Genomic DNA, 19,141 nt, shown 5'->3' on the forward strand with positions numbered 1-19,141 from the left:
CAGTGCTATACTTTTGCGATTCATGTTTGATCCATTAACTTGTCTTAACTTTGTTGGAAAAAAAATCAGATTTTCAGATTTTATTTACAGTGATTTCTTCTCTATCTGTCGAAAGTCAGCCTTTTGTAGACATCAGAAGTTTTATCAGAAATAAATACTGCCAACGTACACATTATTTGTGTTTCTTCTTCTCTCTTTTCTTTCAGTGATGCTAGTCAGTGAAACTAGTCGGGTTTAATTCTTTCAGTGAATCTAGTCGGTGCAACTAGTTAGTCGATACGGACTAAGAAAGGTTAGTCGGGAGAGGCACCATCCTGACTAATGTAAAACCTGCTATAAACTAGTCGGTGGCTCATATAAATTAGTCGGTAAAGACCGACTAATGTCACCAACTAATGTAACTGACTAATATACATTTACCGACTAAGAAATTGTTGATCGACTAAGCTGACGGACTAAGATGACCGACTAAGAAATCCAACTGACTAAGGAATAAATTAGTCGGTATAGCAACTGACCAAGGCTATGTTAGTCGGGAGAGGCACCAGATGGACTAACGTTATGTTAGTCGGTGAACCAATTTAAGTTTTCAGTGAAATTGTTCTTGAATAAGTACACAGAATATAAGTGTAACCAAATAATCAAGTCAGAACGTATGGCGCATCAGATGTACGACAGGTTTTAACACGGCGATCATGGAAAATATAAAGTAGTGGATATGTTACTGAAATTAGCTTCATATATCGGATTGATGTCTGCACAGTTTGGACATATTGACCGGTTTTGTAATGGAATTCCGATACTGTCATTTTCACCTTAGATTTAGAAAAGCTTGATCTATAACTATGGCATTGTATGTTAATCAACACTTCCTAAACCAAACAATTGGACACAACCTCCCATTCCAGGACCATTTGATACCGGAACCAATAATCAAGGATTGAATATAACATGAAGGATTTCCATTTTATTGAAACTAAAAGGTCATTGAGTCAATGATATTTACACCAAAACAAAGGACATCCAATTAAAACCTGATTAGGTAAGTAAATAAGGTTCATAGATTGTACTGATCAATGTAGGAAATAAGGGAGGTGGTATAGTACAGGACCTGGTGACAAAGAGGTAATCCACCACTCCCGACCCCCCCCCCCCTACACACACAAACAAGATATACTTCATTTAGTGTCAATTTGTATTCAAGTTATTTCATTTTAGAGTGAGCTTGTGTATGTGTGATGTCCTTTAGTTGTTGATTTTGAACTCACCTATGTGGTTCACTTTTTTCTTTGTTTATGTAATCTACTCTACTTAAATGAAAGACTGAAATTGTAGTCTAATCATCTGAAATTTCAGTCTAATGATGGATGGTATTAGGGATCAAACTACATAGACTAAATTCCAGTCTGAAATGTAAAGACTGAATGTCAGTCTTAGCTAGACTAAATACTCTGCAGTATAATAGACTGAAAATCAAACCATTTTAAACTGAACAGTTAGAAGTTTAGACTGAATTATTGCAGCACCAGTCTAAATTAGATTGAACACTTTCTAGTATATTAGACTGATATATAGGCTCAAAAGTCCGTCGTTTAGAATGAATTATTACACATCATAGCTATACTGTCAATCTTATGAATTGCAAACTCTGGTTTGAAAATGCTTTTCTAAGAATCCTCCATGTTGGCTAAATGCTGAAATTCTTCATTGTTGATGCATTTACCCTCAAAAACGACATTCTAAGATATGTTAATGCAAGGGAATTTACTGAAAGGTGCATAATGGCTCCTGAGTTAGTATGGTCTGTCTTTCAGTCTTATTCTCAACACAAGCACCAGAAAACACACTACTTGTTAAGAAAAAGTCGCCTAGGAAAGAACCTGGGCACGAAAACCAAACTACCGAACGACTGATGCGCTCTCAACCCCAGTCCCCTTCCATCGGGACTGTGACTGTGAGACCATCGTCGGATGTGCATTACCATTCCCTTCGAAAGATACTACATATACTACATATGATCTTAGCCAAAAGGCCGAAACACAAGTCACTTTTCTGATCAATGTTTAACAAATCATGTTGTGATTTCAACATTATTCAGTGGAAGTTAAAAATTGGTTGTAGACAATGATACTTTAAACATCGGTGAACTGAGTACTTTGGAAATACTATCAGTTGATCAAGAATTGTAGATATCTTACAGGTATAACATGTTGGACAGTCTAACATTTGGCTTCAGATATGAAAGAGTATTAAATTCATCACAGAGTGGTGGAATTTGCTTCCACATAGACCTTTTTGTTTTGTTTTAGAGATAGGATAAACATAGGTGTGGGCATATGTTTTCAGCTTTAAATGGACTTTTTTATCATTTATATGCTTCATGTACATTCCTGTACTAGCTTGTGTATTTGTTATATCTATCTGCTTTCTATCTCTGTAACTGGATACATTAACATCTCAGAGCTGCACTTGAAAGACGCGACTTCTACTGTTGGCAAGATTCGAACGTTTGAAGTGCAAAAACATAGCCTGCGTGCACCGTTGTTTTGTATATAACATGAACATCGGACAATCAAGGCATGATCATTCGTCTTACTATGGGATTACCTTAATAAAGATAGAAAAACAAAGTTTTCAATAAATATGCACAGACATTGCAAATATGTGAGTAAACAATTAAAATGCCTGTAATTATTAATGTGAACTGATAGTATAAAAAGAGAGATACCACAAAACAAGAACCCTACAGTCCATAGTAACATAGTTCTTAAGTAAATGGCCACACAGGATCGGAACAGTCGAATCTTGTTCACTTAATGTGCAAGTCATGTACATGAATATTGATTTGAGTGGACTTCAAATGGTGTGAGTCATCTTCAGTTCGCTGCAAAAGTGTAGCATTGTCAGATGTTGTGAAGCGACTTCTATCCAATGTATTTCTGTGGTTAACGTTAACAAGCAATTGTTTATGTAATTTCACAAACTCCCACATTTTTGGAGACGCAGTGACTTTTGAAGAGCTTGTCGGCTGCCTCCACAATGTTTGCCCAGCTGGAAATAACTGTTTTGTTGGCTCAGCTACAATGAAATATTGCTTATGGCCAGTGTCATGTCCACCAGAAAGTTTAAATTGCTGACTATACTGGACAATATTTCTTTTCCGGGCTGCAGCTTCCACATCTGTGCCTTCCTGTTGAGTAAGGATATGAAATCAATTTAAAGAAATATTCTTACAGAATTGTTTAGACAGTGAGCTTAACCCGTAAATGCATTATATATTAACCCAATTGTTGAGGACCCCTGACATGGATAAATCAGATTATTCATGGGACTCTTTAACTTGGAGCTAAGAAACAAAGGATACAGTACTTGTATTTCCCTAGGAAAGAATAAAGAAAATGAAATATGACTGGCAAGAGAAGGCAAAGCTACTTTAGGTCACCACACATGCAATGTATGTTTAATGTGATGTGTAACATGAAGAATAGCCAGCAAAGAAACATAATGATAAGAATGAGTGAGGGATAACTGACCTATCATTGATGGTATTTTGCTGATTGACAATACTAGTAAAATTAGTGATAAGGTGATCAAGATGTCAACTTTGCAAGAATAAAAGCACACATCAGGGTCTGAGGTCTGAGAACCATTCTTTCACAGAAAGGAGATCTTGTCACATGTTTTTCTTTGAGGTAGTGATTAAAACCCTTTATGAATCTTTCACACACTAAATCATCTTACCATTACTTATTAACCATAACTGTATTTTTGTGGCATGTTGTCGCCAAATGTTTTCCCACCGTTTTATAGGCTACTATAGCAGTAAGTTTAGTTGCAAAGATACGAATCTGTCACAATACATTTGGAAAACTAAATATGTATTGTGATGAGGTTTGAATGCTGACAAGATTTTTAAGAAAAAATATACCCTGATTTATGCCTTTAGGTCCCATGTTGCGTTCAAGTAAACAAATCATCATTTCTTTGCTCACAGTAAGCATATAATCACACTTCCACATATACTGTATGTTTCTTTCTTCAAAATTTAGATTGTATTGCAAATCTGAACAATTAAACAATATGAGATCAAACAAACCAGGCGATTATTCACATATACCCCCGTGTTTACATTTTCTGAGTTCTAGTGTGCATGTACTGACGGCCACACTGTACCATACACAGTGATACATATAACAAAACAACGGTCTCACAGTTTGTGAATTAGCCAATATTTCTAGTAAGAAATACACAATTGGAAATAATGTTATTGCAGACACTAAAACGGGATGATATCAGCACAATATGTAGGTTGGTCATAGTTATTACTATTACCAAAGTGATGAACGCATCACTATTTGCAGGGTTGTTCAGCGGCCCTGACAATAATTTAAAATGTATTCAGTATTTAACTTACAGCTATATTCTGTACGAAGTATAGGACATCTCCAGATCTACTAGTTGGCAGCTTCCCATAACTATACCTCTTCATATTTACCAATCTGTGCAACATGTAGATTAGAGTAGATATAGTACAGATGTCTTTCTGAAATGAAAAGAAAGAATATTAAATAATTAGAACATCACATAAATTGCACCATCTAGTTTAAATGGTATGGACTGTTCATTCAGCTACTTCCCCAATCACAGGCTGAGAGATTTACCATCCACCTCCTACAACTTATACAGATGGTATTACAAGTAGACTTAATATTCGGCATAACTTTTTTTCCTCATAGGGTTGTAAATTAGTATAACGGTTTGCCTGAGAAAGTTGTACTTGCGAGTAGTGTGAATGGGTTTAAGAATGCTTTGGACAAGCTCTTTAAGCATGGTTATTGGCTCAGAGTGTTTGTTTCTTCAGTTTTCTTTCTCTCTCGGGACTATAAGGTCCTTGATGGGGACTTGAGTGTCCCTCCTGATCCTTTTTTTTTCTACTAAACTAAACTAACCCGTTTGAGGCTTATAGCATTGCACTGATAACGTTCTGATGATTATTTTCACACGGCCCTCTGATACCTTACACCCAATAGCTACTCTAAGTTACAACTTACGTAGTTAATATTGTTTTTTAATGATTAAATCTGAGCACTGTACACAAAACTTGTTTGGCTCCACATAGTAGTTTGAGTATGATACATGCAATCATATCACCTTATTTCTCTTCCTTTACAACATTATATCCCTAACGCAATGTTATTAAGAAGCATAGACATAGGCATAGTCTAGGCTTATTGGTCGGGGTTACAATTAACTAGCGTAGCCTCGTTAGGCTTAGGTAACTTAACATGGGTAAATCAAATAAAAGTTAGGCCTAGGCTAGCTTAACTTAACTGCACATTTACCAACTACTAACTAGCCTACTATAACTAGTGCTAGACCAAGACTATGCCCTGTTGTGTTAAACCTAGGCTTTAGACAGTAGTACCAGCCAACTATAACTTACAATCCATACGGTAAAATCGCGTATCACGTAACATCTTGTGATCACACGCAAATTTGAATGATTCGATACGTAAAGCACGAAGAATAAGATAGCCGCTCAAAAAGCCTCAAATTCGATCAAATTCAAAGCAGTATGTTACCTTCTCACCATGACAGAGAAACAGCTATGTTGAACTGTGTTTTAATAAATTTAACTTATGTTTCTCCAATTAGTCTGTACCATCGGCATGCGAATGGTCAGTGCATGTGAATTGTTTGTAATCTCAATGTAAAATAATTTAAGGTAGGCCTAGCCTAACTTTTTTTGTCATTTGAAAACCTAAAACTGTTGTACGGATACCTTTACAAAGGATTAATGTTATCTTGCATTATAGTTATATCAGAGAATATCTCAAAACGACATGATCATTAATCACGTCCGTAATATCCCAATATGTACATTGTGTACGTGTGCATCAACGATTTTAGATACATTTTGTGAGACTTCAACTGTCAACACTTCAATTTAGTCAAATATTTGAAGGAGAGTATAATATTAAATAATCTTCAGGAAACAGAACGATTAGCTACATCATCAGTTTTTTGGAGAAAGAAAAAGACCAAATTAGATAAATTGCATAGAGGGGCGTAGCTAAGTCCTGGTGAATTGGGACGGGGGGGGGGTGTAGTGGCTGAAATTCCAACTGGATGGGTTTTGAAACCATAATATTCCAACTGCTGCCTTGTACCCTCCATGCACTACTCGTCAACGATACGGTCAGTGTCCTTCAGACTCTCATCTTTCGCGACTGCGCTTTTGTTCCGAACTTGTTTCGATACATTTGTACCACTGGCCCTCACTTCACGATCTTATGAATCACTCTGGTTAAGCAAGTTAACTGCGTATAAGTTTTCTGCTTGAAGGCTACATAGACTACTAACTACAAAAGCTATTTTAATGTAACAAATGGGTATTTATTTTTTCTTCAACAAATTATATTCGACGACATAGTGAATTACCCAAAAATACAGTGCTTTTTCCTAGCGCACTTTATTATGATTTTCATTTGGATTGAAGTGAACAATTAAACATTTTGCAGAAAAATGTTGAGTTGACGAGATACGATAAGTTGTTTTTTAAACATTTTGCAGAAAATCATACAATTGCTCAGTTTGAATGAAGTGAACAATTGAACATTTTGCAGAATTTTTTTTTTTTAAATTGACGAGATATGATAAGTTGTCAGCTAAACATTTTGCAGAAAATGTCCAATTGACGAGATATGGTAAGTTGTCAATTAAACATTTTGCAGAAAATTGTTCAATTGCTCAGTTAAAGCAGCTGAGCAATCCAACATTTTTCTGATTTATAATACGATTTTATCTTGTTATCTATACCATTTAATGAAAAATGTCAACTTATGTGGCAAACTTTTTCTTATTTTGATGGCACTTTTAAGCTTCCGTAGCTTAGTATTGAGCGTCTTAGTTGTATAATTAGTACATAAATAAACCGAATTGAAGCTGGCGAACGTTGTACAGTGGTTCTATGAGGCATTTTGTGTAGAGTTTTCAAAATCATACGAAGTTTTGTATGGTGGAGTATAAGGATCGCAAGATACAGTTTCTCTAAGTGGCAAGGAAAACAGTAAATATGACTAATTAAAGGTAAATTTTGAACGAAACTTTTTCAATTGTTAGGTCATTCACAATCACAGGAATTTATGAATAGGCCCAGGTAAAATAGAGTGTGACAGTCGGGAATTCCGACTGTCGACTCAAATGTTCCAACTATCGTCAGTTTTACCAAGTTTGGGGGGGGGGGTGAGACATCCCGCTGTCGACGTCCCTGCGTGCATATATAAATAGTTTGTATATATCCCTGCACTACATGCAATGCGCTAGAGTGCGCGGTCCTATCATGTTTGCCACTCATTGTAATCATGCAAATATCAAGAACACGTGATCATATATTACTTTCCTGATTGGACGTGATTTCAGTGGAATAGAAAGACTTACATCAACGCGATCCCGTAACAAAATTAAAATAATAAGATTGGATACTTCGGTCAGTGTAAGCAAAAATTGAGCGGTGCAACGGATTCTTTATATAATATAAAGTGATCTTTAGTCTAGACTCAGTCCAATACACTGAAAACAATTGCAATCGCACTTCAAACTGAAACATTCAGTCTATCATTTCAAGAGAGTACATGCAATAATTTCCATCATTCGTTGCTCTACACATAGCCCGTTCACATTCTCGTTGCTAAGTAGAGAGGTTTAATTTGGGCAGTTGTATATAGGAACTTAACGAATAAAAATAAAATAACGAATCACAGGTCCCTACGAGAGCCTACGTACCCCCCCCCCCATCCTCTCTACCGTACATTATATAGATGATGTGTATTTTGTTTCGTAAGAAACCTATCAACAACTAGAAACCCTGTACTGGTACAAGTACCTTGAAAGTATATACAGTTAATATATTGTACTAATCAATGAAGGAATTAAGGAAGGTGAGGATAGTACAAAACCTGATAGCCAGGCAATAGAATTGTACCCCAGTCCCCTCCCATCAACATATTAAAAGAAAAACATATCATGAACTATGCCTTGAACAACAAAATCTACTTTTCTTCGAAGCGTATATTATTACAGCAAAACCAATTATAAAGTGATTAAACTCCGTAACGGTTGCCATGCTACAATTATTCCGTCTGACGTCACTGTGTCTATACTTCTCTTTTAAAAATTATTGTCTCTTTGTGGCAACAAATTCGCATCAGTGGTTCCAATTGTTCAAGTTGATAAAGTATTTTCTGCATACGAAACTTACCCGACTACTAAGTTTGTAAAAGTACCCTGTCTTCGCTATGCACTGTAATATGCTGGAAGCAAAATGTCTTTAATGTGAATACAGTTATTGTAAGATTAGTTTCTGCAAGCTTTAAATCCAGACCTACATAGCGAGGTCTTCTCAATTACTGGTCATGTTCCTTACACTGAACTACGTTAATCCACACTGATGTGCTATCACTCTTGTCATAGACTAGTCATTAATCGAATTTTACGAAGATTATTTTTGTATCAGGAACGTAAATTCATGGTGTGGGTAGGATAAGAAACGAAAGAAACACGAAATATACGACAGTACTGCAATGGTCAATGGATCCCCACCACGGTTCTGGGATACAAACAAAGCCATTGCATTCGTCGTTCCCACGTGTATTTTTATGGAACTAGAAATCTATAAGCAAGCAAGTAGTTGGGGAGAGACTAAATTAACGAAGTTTGTTTTTACATAATTGCCAGTAAACGGTTTAGTAAATTTACTTTTGTTTTAAAAGCAATGATTGCCATCTCGTATTAGAAATTTAAGTTGAATGACTGTCACGCAAATTATATTAATTTATAGATTCTTTACACAGTCAAACCAAACGCTAAGAAAATGATCATTTTGTGTTTGCTATCAAGTGAATGATCGAGGTCTACTTTTCTAAGTTTTATAGCAGCTTTTAGCGTCCTTTTCTATAATGTTCTCAACCGCATTTTGACCCCACGATGCCATAACGGCATACATACCTAGCTTATCTGATCAAATCTAACTTCAAATGGTGGTATAACGTAGTATAATTTACAAATGTGAACGTTGTCTTTCTCGAAGATATTTTCCGTTAGGATCGAAATCAACCCCGCCATAACATGAATAATTAAATTCTGCGAACGTCATTGAATAATGAGGTAAATAACGACTGTTTACTTTGCCGGCGTCGTAAGCAACCCAGAACATCAGAATGTACTACAACACTGTGCTCTATTTGTACATATTCTGTATGGCTGTGATAACGACTCAACTTTTTCGAATTACTGAATGAATCTATTTTAAGCAATGGCTCATTTTTAAACTTGTCAGCTATTCACTGATTGGTTGAATTCAAAGTAGTGGATTTGGGGAACTGTATACGAATAATTTTAAATGAGGAATTTGTCAGAAGACACTCTACTCATTATCTGCAGAAGTCCTTAGTTACTCGCCAATTGATGCTCTTGGCAGGGGAAAAACTTGGCTAATATAGTAGTTTGCTGTTTTGTGATGAATTTATGTAAAACCACTCGATGGACATGTCAATAGGGTGGGAAAACGGCGACAAAACGCAAAAAGCTGCCCAAGAAGTTATAACAACTCGCAAGCAAAATACCGATTACAGTAGTAGCCCACCCCGCTGAAGATTGATAAATGGGATGGGGGCTGGGAATTTGAGAAACATCTTTTCTGTTGCTGAGATAAAAATGTTTGAGTTTAGTCTAAAAACAGAAAAGTACTGATAGTGCAATAACCTATCACGTCAAAACATTATGCACCTTAAATTGTCTTTGCTTTCTGTTATAATTGAAAGCGGCTTACTTAACCTTTAGTAGGCCCGTAGGGCCATATAATTTAGTAATTTACAAAAGTCGTACCTATCGACCAACTCTTTTCGCGTTCCATACGCATATGACTTGTGATAAATAACTGAATTATGAAACAGACCCAAGCTGTCATGCGTATTATAGTATAATAATGACTCAGATCGTGTCTCGAAAAGTTGGGGGTTCGTGGACAACTGTGACATCCACAGGGGGTTCGTGGGGGAATAAACTTATGGAAACCCTCGTTTAATGTTTAAGCAGGGGGGTCCCTGGTATGTGCGATAGTCTGTGTATCTAGGGGTATCAATGTATTGCTGGCTGGAAGAGAGTTGGTTCTTGCTGCCGGGGTTTATGTTAACAGTCTGGTGGACATTTTTGTCTCTGAACTTAGTATACGGGGAAGTAACAAGAGACGGATATACCGTGGGGCGGGGGTCAGCTCATTTTTGTAGCAGGGTAGAGAGCGTTGATCGGCTTGTTATTGTTTTCTGATATGTGTCAATGCTATCGGATATGTCGTAATTGGTCAGATACTCGTGTATAGGCTTCTACACAGTTACGGGGTCGTTTATATTGCTATGCGAGTAGCGTTTTTATAAATTAATATGGTATACATTATGAACAAGTTGCCAGGCAGAATCCTTGCCGAAGTTTATAGCGTTTGTCAGAGGCAATGTTTTCAAGGTTATTTTTGGGCTTCTGCAAAAGACAAATGGATCGGATTGATGCACTCTGCAGCTGCGCTGCGCACACTGCTTGTGCGGTTACAAGGCCGTTGCAGCGTCGGGTTCACGGGCTGACGCGGTCCATCGTTAGCTGCGCTGTGTTGCCTTTGACGATTTCATCATTTGCTGCGCTGCGTTGTCTATAGCGCAATGCCGACAGTTAAACGCGCTGCTAGGCAACTTGCGCATTACAGAATAGTTGTGCCGGGATAGGGTTAGCTTATGTACGTTATCCGTGTGTCGTGTTTTAGTCGTAGGGGTATTCCTACTTATATATATTTATTTGTTTGTCACACTGGGAAAGATGTACTACAGGTACAGTGTAAAAAGACAAGTATATATACTTATAAATCTCAGGATGCACTGTTAGTGTATTTTATTCAACGGTGTTCTCGATTCTATCCCTACCACCCCCCCCCCCCACACACACACACACATTACTTACCAACCGACTACGCTACAACATAACTGGAACGGACAGCGTTATAATACATTCAATGAGTACTACAAGCGTTCAGTGTCACAAGGGAGCACGTCACGGGGTTGGAACGTTTTTTTTTTACGCGATTCCGCATTGAAATATTTGGTCAAGGTTAACGTATACGACGTATATGTAGTATGACCTCTGCCTCGGTTGGATAATTATGAATAGATTTGTTATGTTACAACGTTTACTGAAGAAAGGACCCATATTTTAAAGGTTTTTTGAAATAAAAGTAAACAATATATAAGTGAGATGCAATTACTTAAATCAGAACGTATGGCACATCAGTTGTACGACATGTTTAACGCGGCTATCACGGTAATACATGAAGTAGTGGATGTGTTTCTCCAAATAGATTTGTACATCGGATTGATGTCTGCACAATTTGGATATATTGCCTACTTTTGTAATGGAATTCCGATACAGTCACATTGTTCTTAGATTAGCAAGGTTTGATCTATTGCTACGGCATTGTATATTCATCACCTCTTGCACAAACAAACAGTTGGACATCGCCTCCCATTCCAGGACCATTCGACAACGGAACCAATAAGACAAGGATTGAATATAACAAAAAAGGATTTCCATATTATTGAAACTTAAGGTTCTTGAGTCAATGTTATTTACACTAGAACAAAGGTCATTCAATTAAACCATCATTAGGTAAGTAAATAAGGTTAATAGATTGTACTAATAAATGGAGGAATTAAGTGAGTTGGGTTGAGTGCAAGACCTGGTGACATAGAGGGAATCCACCACTCCCCCTACACACACAAAAACAGACACGCTATACTATATTTAGACCCCATTTAGTGTCTATTTGTATCCGATTTGTTCCATTTTAAGTACATGTGTATGTGTGACTTGCATATGCTGTTGATATGCTGTTGATCCTATGTGGTGTGCTTTCTTCTTTGTTTAATAACACATATATTCTAATCAATTAAGGAATCACTTCCTACAGTAAATAGGTCACGTGTCACCAGTCGGATGAGACAGCTATCTACAACTAGAAAACCTATACTTGCACAGGTACCTTGAAAGAATATGAAGTCAACATATTGTAATTTGTTCCTCACCACTACCCCAATGATAGTGTAGCGTGACGTATTATGGGGAATAACATCCCCTATGAAGACTTTTGGTAGTGGAATCTTTCTTTTGTGTTCACTGTGGTAACCTCTGTATTAAGCTGTCTGTATTATGTGCGTGTATTTGTCCCTTCACAGCATTTGTAGTTTAAAGCTTCTATAAAAACTATACCTAACTACATGTCCTCAAGTTAGTTCGGTGTAGCCGACCTCACAAAGACTAGTGCCTTTTAAATTAATGTTTAGAGTCGAGGATTAATTCGCATTAAGTAGAAGCTCATTATGCAGCTTATACTTATAAGTACCTGCGACAAATATAAAGGTTGAATGGCACATTGCTACGATCCGCATGAAAAATATAGTTTTCCTTTCTGAGAAGGTACCAAATACATGGCGTACATGTGAGCATGCGTACATGCGTACAAGCTGTAAATACGGTGATACGACCTTAATCGATGTTGGTGACCATATACTGCCATATTGGCCGTTCACTATATTGATATACCGGGGAACATTTACATGTGGCTCAGGCGACGAATATATTGTATTCCAGAAACAAAACTAGTTTAACGTAAGATTCTAGCGGTACGTTAGAGTTATAACTTACATACTTATAGTAGGTACTAATTGAGAGGGCAAAAATTTAATAAAAAAAATCTTTATGTCTTTTTTATTCAAAACAAATGTTTACAACCTTCTATCATTTAATAAAAAATTATTCCTGCTAAGAAGGAGCATAAGGCAAGGGGTAGAGGAGATGGATGGAATGGAAATAACACCGTTATCTTGCGTATGTATTATGCACAAGCAAAACAAAATTTCTCAAATAGTAGGTAACATGAGCTTTAGCAGCGTTGCTGCTCTTGTTTTAACAATACAGCAATCCGTACACAATCCTACGAACATCTGTGTGTAGTCATTGCATACGACCAATGTATGGCTCATTAATCTTTACAGTGATGTGTAATTCGATATTTCGGCTACTTCTACATACGACGTTTTATACTAGACACATTAAAATCACAAACCTACATTTCCTCGTAGAATAAATACAATACTGACACATTCCTGAGGAAAGTAAATACCGAAACTGAAGCATTCATTCCTTATTCACGTTGTATATATTTATCATATTTTCCAAATCTCATGTTCCTTGTCTTCCATCACATATCTCTGATCTTCCAAATCAACGACCTTGGCGAAGCGTCTTTCTAATGAGATACCGTATCCATAGGAACTGTCACTTTAAAACGCAAAATGAAATAATGCGGATGCTATAACACCAAATTTGTTAAATTATCTTTGAACTTCAATCACCTCCACCGCCAAACCCCACACCATTCTACCTTTAGATTTAACTCCCGCCATTTCCATGAGTCTCCCCTGCGAAATAATAGAACAAATTGATTGTATACTTCAATTGATGGAACCTCATCTGACATATTTACCCCTGTCTAACCCAAACCACCCTCCTCCTACCCTCTTCTCCCGGAAACCCTTATTAAATGTTCACACCAAAGTACATTTTTCAAAACGAAAATCAGTTTGCTACCATTTGATCGTTTTTATAATTGGTGAAGCAAGATATGAACCTTTCTATCAATTTCTCAGCACATTCAGACTTTATACATTCCTTACATATCTTTGTCACTTTATATTCCGATCGACTCGATTTAACCTGATGATATCCGAGATAGTCGTGGTAATAGAGCTTTACGTGTACTTATGTGTGTTTTACTGACAAGTCGCAGCTTTTCTACCGCAAGATATGGTACGGAATGCTTAAATTACTAGAAACTATTTCAATGCCTTTTATGTTGGTTGCGTCAATACTAAGGCCAGGGTGAAATAATTTCAACGGCTGAACGGACACGATCACGAACAAGATATCAGCATAAAAGTAAATCTTTATACTATTTACAGCTTCAATATTGTTAGCTACCATTACAACTAAGTTTGGTTTTCACCAACGTAGGTTGACGCCACTTTCTATATTACATAAATTCAATTTTTCTATCGGTTTTTATCGGTTTATGCGAGAAGTGTTGATCACCCCAGTCTTATTGAAATTATCTGGCAGAAATATCTAAATGGTAAGTGAAGCAATTGCTGCTATAGTAGAAAATGTATTTAGTAAACGAACCACAAATGTGGAAGCGTTATCTTTTCTGCTATGTAGTTCTGTCATGATGTGTCTTATGTTGTGGTTTTTGCCCACATCTACTAGATCCTGCTATTAAATTCTTTCAATTAGCAGCCTACTTTCTCCATAAATGTATTCAGTTATCTTTCCAGCAACGCAAAATGCGTTGGCTTTCCCCAAAAATTCATGTGGGAAAGGAAGTCCTATAAAGAAAAGCAAATGTAGTTGCCAATACAGAATATTCACAAAACAGGAAATTTATAATATTTTCTAATAATTATGAATATTAGCAGAAAAAGATTTTTATGGAACTAGCACTGCACTGCGTATGTTAACATTGCCCAAAAATAAAAATAAATGAAAAAAATAGCTTCTGATCTTTAGTCTAAGAACATGTATGTGATGACGACCGTTCAATTAAAATGTAATCTTTATATGTTGATACATTAGCTATTTTGGCTATAGCTTTTTATGATACAGATACAGATAGATAAATAAAATAGATAGGTATATAGGTAGGTAGATGGATAGATGGATGGATAGGATGGATGGATGGATGGATATGATGGATATGATGACTGGATAGGATGGATGGATAGTATGGATGGATAGGATGCATGTATAGAATTGGATGGATAGTATGTATAGGATAGATGGATAGGATTAATGGATATAATCGGGTGTATTGGATGGATTGATGGGATAGATGGATAGGATGGATAGGATAGATGGATAGGATGGATGGATAGGATGGATAGGATAGGATAGGATAGATGATATTTATTCATAGGATGGATAGAAAGGATGGATAGTATGGATTGATAGGATGGATGTATTGGATAGATGGACGGATATAAAGCATTCATAGGATAGATAGGTTGGATAGGATTGATGGATAGGATGGATAGGAAAATGGATAGGATGGATGGATGGAATTGGATGTATAGGATGTATATGATGGATAGATGGATAGGATGGATGTATATCATGGATGGATAGGTTGGATGTATATGTTGGATGGATAGGATGGATGGATAGGATGGATGAATAGGCTAGATGGATATATTTGGATAGATAGGAAGTATATGATGGGTGGATGGATGGATATGATGGATAGATAGGATGTATATGATCAAGGGATACAATGGATTGATTGGATGGATGGATAGGAATAATGGATATAATTGGATGGATATGATGTATATGATGGATTGATAGGATGGATGGATAGAATTGGATGGATAGGATGAATAGGACGGATACATAGGATGGATGGATATGATGGATGGAAAGATAGATGGATTGGATTGATGGAGGGGATGGAATGGATAGGATGGATGGATAGGATGGATGGATAGGATGGAGGGATATTATTGGATGGATAGATGGATTGGATGGATGGATAGGATGTATAGGATGGATAAGATGGATGGATATATTGTATATAATAGATGTATGGATATGTTGTATATAATAGATGGATACGATAGAAAGGATTGATGGATAGGATGGATGGATGTATAGGAATGATCGGATGAATTGATACGATGGATTGATAGGATGAATTTACATAATGGTGGGATAGGATGGATGGATGAATATGATGGATGGATAGGATGGATAGGATATGATTGATGTATAGGTTAGATGTAAACAGATGTATATAAAGGATGTATAGGATGGATGGATGTGGATCGATTGGATGGATGGATATATTCGATGGATTGATAGGATGGATATATAGGATGGATATGATGGATGGATAGGATGGATCCAGAGGATGGATGGATGTGATGTATAGTATAGATGGATAGATTCGATAGATTTTTATGGACGGATAAATAGGATGGATGTATAGGATGGATGGATAAGATGGATGGATATGATGGATGGATAGGATGGATAGGATGGATGGATAGGAAGGATGGATAGGATTTATAGGATGCATGGAAATGATGAATGGATATGATGGATGGATAGGATTGATGGATAGGATGGATTAATATGATAGATAGGATGGATGGAAAGGATGGATGTATCGGATATATAGGATGTATAGGGTGGATGGATAGGATTGATGGTTAGGATGGATGTTTATGAAAGATAGGATGGATGGATATGATGGATGTATAGGATAGATGGATACGATGCATTCATAGGATGGACAAATAGAATGGAAAGGATGGATGGATAGGATGGATGGATTGGATGGATGGATATGATTTATAGGATGCATGGATACGATGGAATCATAGAATAGATAGATAGGATCGATATGATCGATGGATATAATGGATGGATAGGATGGATGAAAAGGATGGATGGATAGGGTGGATGGATAGGATGGATATGATAGATAGAATGGATGGATGGATAGGATGGATGTATAGGATGTATAGGATGGATGGATAGGTTGGATGGAAGGATGGATGGATATTCTAGATGTGATTGGTGGATAGGATGTATAGGATGGATGGATATGATGGATTGATAGATATGATGAATCGATAAGATGGATGGAGATGTATAGGATAGATGGATACGATGCCTTCATAGGATGGATACATAAGATGGATAAGATGGATGGAGACGATGGAATGATAGGATGGATATGATGCATCGATACGATGGAATGATAGGATGGAATGATAGGATGGATGGATGGATAGATATGATGGATTGATAAGCTTGATGGATATGATGTATAGGACAGATGTATAAAATTCATTCATAGGATGGATAAATAGGATGGATAGGATGGATGGATACGATGGAATGATAAGATGGATAGATAGGATGGATATGATGCATCGATGCGATTGAATGATAGGAGTGATGGATATGATGGATGGATATGATGCGTGGATATGATGAATGGATAAGGTGGATGGATAGGATGGATTGATATGATAGATAAGATGGATTGATAGGATTAATGTATAGGATATATTGGATGTATAGGATAGATGGATAGGATGGATGGATAGGATGTATAGGATGCATTGGATATGATGAAATGATAGGATGGATAGATAGGATGAATATAATGCATGGATATGATGGATGGATGGAATGGGTGGATAGGATGGATGTATATGATAGATAAGATGGATGGATAGGATGGATGTAAAGAATGTGTAGGAAGGATGGATAGGATGGATGGATATGTTAAATAGGATGGATGGATATGAAGGATGTATAGGATGTAAATAATAGATGGATAGGATGGATGGATAGATATGATGGATTGATAGGATAGATGGATAGGATGTATACGATATATAGATACGATGCATTCATAGGATGGATAGATAGGATGGATAGGATGGATAGGATTGATAGGATGGATAGGATGGATAGGATCGATGGATATGATGGATGGATAGGATGGATGGATAGGATGCATGGATACGATGGATGGAAAGGATGGATGGACATGGTAGATGTGATTGGTGGATAGGATGTATAGGATGTATTGGATGGATGGATAGATATGATGGATCGATAGGATGGATGGATATGATGTATAGGATAGATGAATACGATGCATTCATAGGATGGATAAATAGGATGGAAAGGATGGATGGATAGGATGGATGGATTGGATGGATGGATAGGATTTATAGGATGCATGGATACGGTGGAATCATAGGATAGATAGATAGGATCGATATGATCGATGGATATAATGGATGGATAGGATGGATGAAAAGGATGGATGGATAGGATGGAAGGATGGATGGATATGATAGATGTGATTTGTGGATAGGATGTATAGGATGGATTGATATGATGGATGTATAGGATGTAAAGGATGGATGTATAGGATGGATGGATAGATATGATGGATTGATATGATGGATGGATAGGATATATAGGATACATGGATACGATGCATTCATAGTATGGATAGATAGGATGGATAGGATGGATGGATATATAGGATGGATAGAATGGATCTATTGGATGGATGAATAGGATGGATGAATATGATGTATAGAATAGATGCATATATTCGATGGATTGATAGGATGGATATATAGGATGGATGTATAGGATGGATAGGATGGATCGATAGGATGGATGGATGTGATGTATGGCATAGATGGATAGATTCGATGGATTTTTATGATGCATCGATGCGATGAATGATAGGATGGATGGATATGACGGATGGATAAGGTGGATGGATAGGATGGATTGCTATGATAGATAGGATGGATTGAAAGATTAAAGTATAGGATATATTGGATGTTTAGGATAGATGGATAGGATGGAATGATAGGATGGATAGATAGGATGAATATAATGGATGGAAATGATGGATATGATAGATAGGATGGATGGATAGGATGGATGTAAAGAATGTATAGGATGGATGGATAGGATGGATGGATATGTTAAATAGGATGGATGGATATGAAGGATGTATAGGATGTAAATAATGGATGGATCGGATGGATGGATAGATATGATGGATTGATAGGATAGATGGATAGCATGTATGAGATATATAGATATGATGCATTCATAGGATCGATAGATAGGATGGATAGGATGGATGGATAGGATGGATGGATAGGATGAATGGATAGGATATATAGGATGCATAGATACTATGGAATGATAGGATGGATAGATAGGATGGATGGATAGGATGGATGGATAGGATGGATGGATAGGATGGATGGATGGATATATATATAATACTATACACTGGCGGATCCAGGACCTTTGTTTGGGAGGGGCCAAAGTGGCATTAGAGTGATATGTTAGAGGGGTCTAAGGGGAGGGAGGTGTAATTTTCTAAAATATTTATTAAACAAAGTTGGGATCATCTTTCTCAAGAAATGTTATTTCTCAT

The 19,141-nt window shown here is 36.8% G+C and overlaps 1 protein-coding gene across 2 annotated transcripts in view; it reads left to right on the forward strand.

Moving 5' to 3' along the window:
• Window positions 1-655: 655 nt before the first annotated feature.
• LOC139970014 (NACHT, LRR and PYD domains-containing protein 3-like) overlaps window positions 656-19,141 on the forward strand; it is a 52,014-nt gene continuing 33,528 nt past the window's right edge. The window contains exon 1 of one of the 2 annotated variants that reach the window (XM_071975531.1): window positions 656-1,042. The gene's annotated coding sequence lies outside the window, so the exon portion shown is untranslated. Of the gene's footprint in view, window positions 1,043-14,091; window positions 14,228-19,141 lie in introns of those variants that run through there. The other variant, XM_071975528.1, reaches the window with a different exon arrangement.

Source organism: Apostichopus japonicus, chromosome 7, assembly GCF_037975245.1.
Source record: "Apostichopus japonicus isolate 1M-3 chromosome 7, ASM3797524v1, whole genome shotgun sequence".
NCBI lineage: Eukaryota > Metazoa > Echinodermata > Holothuroidea > Aspidochirotida > Stichopodidae > Apostichopus > Apostichopus japonicus.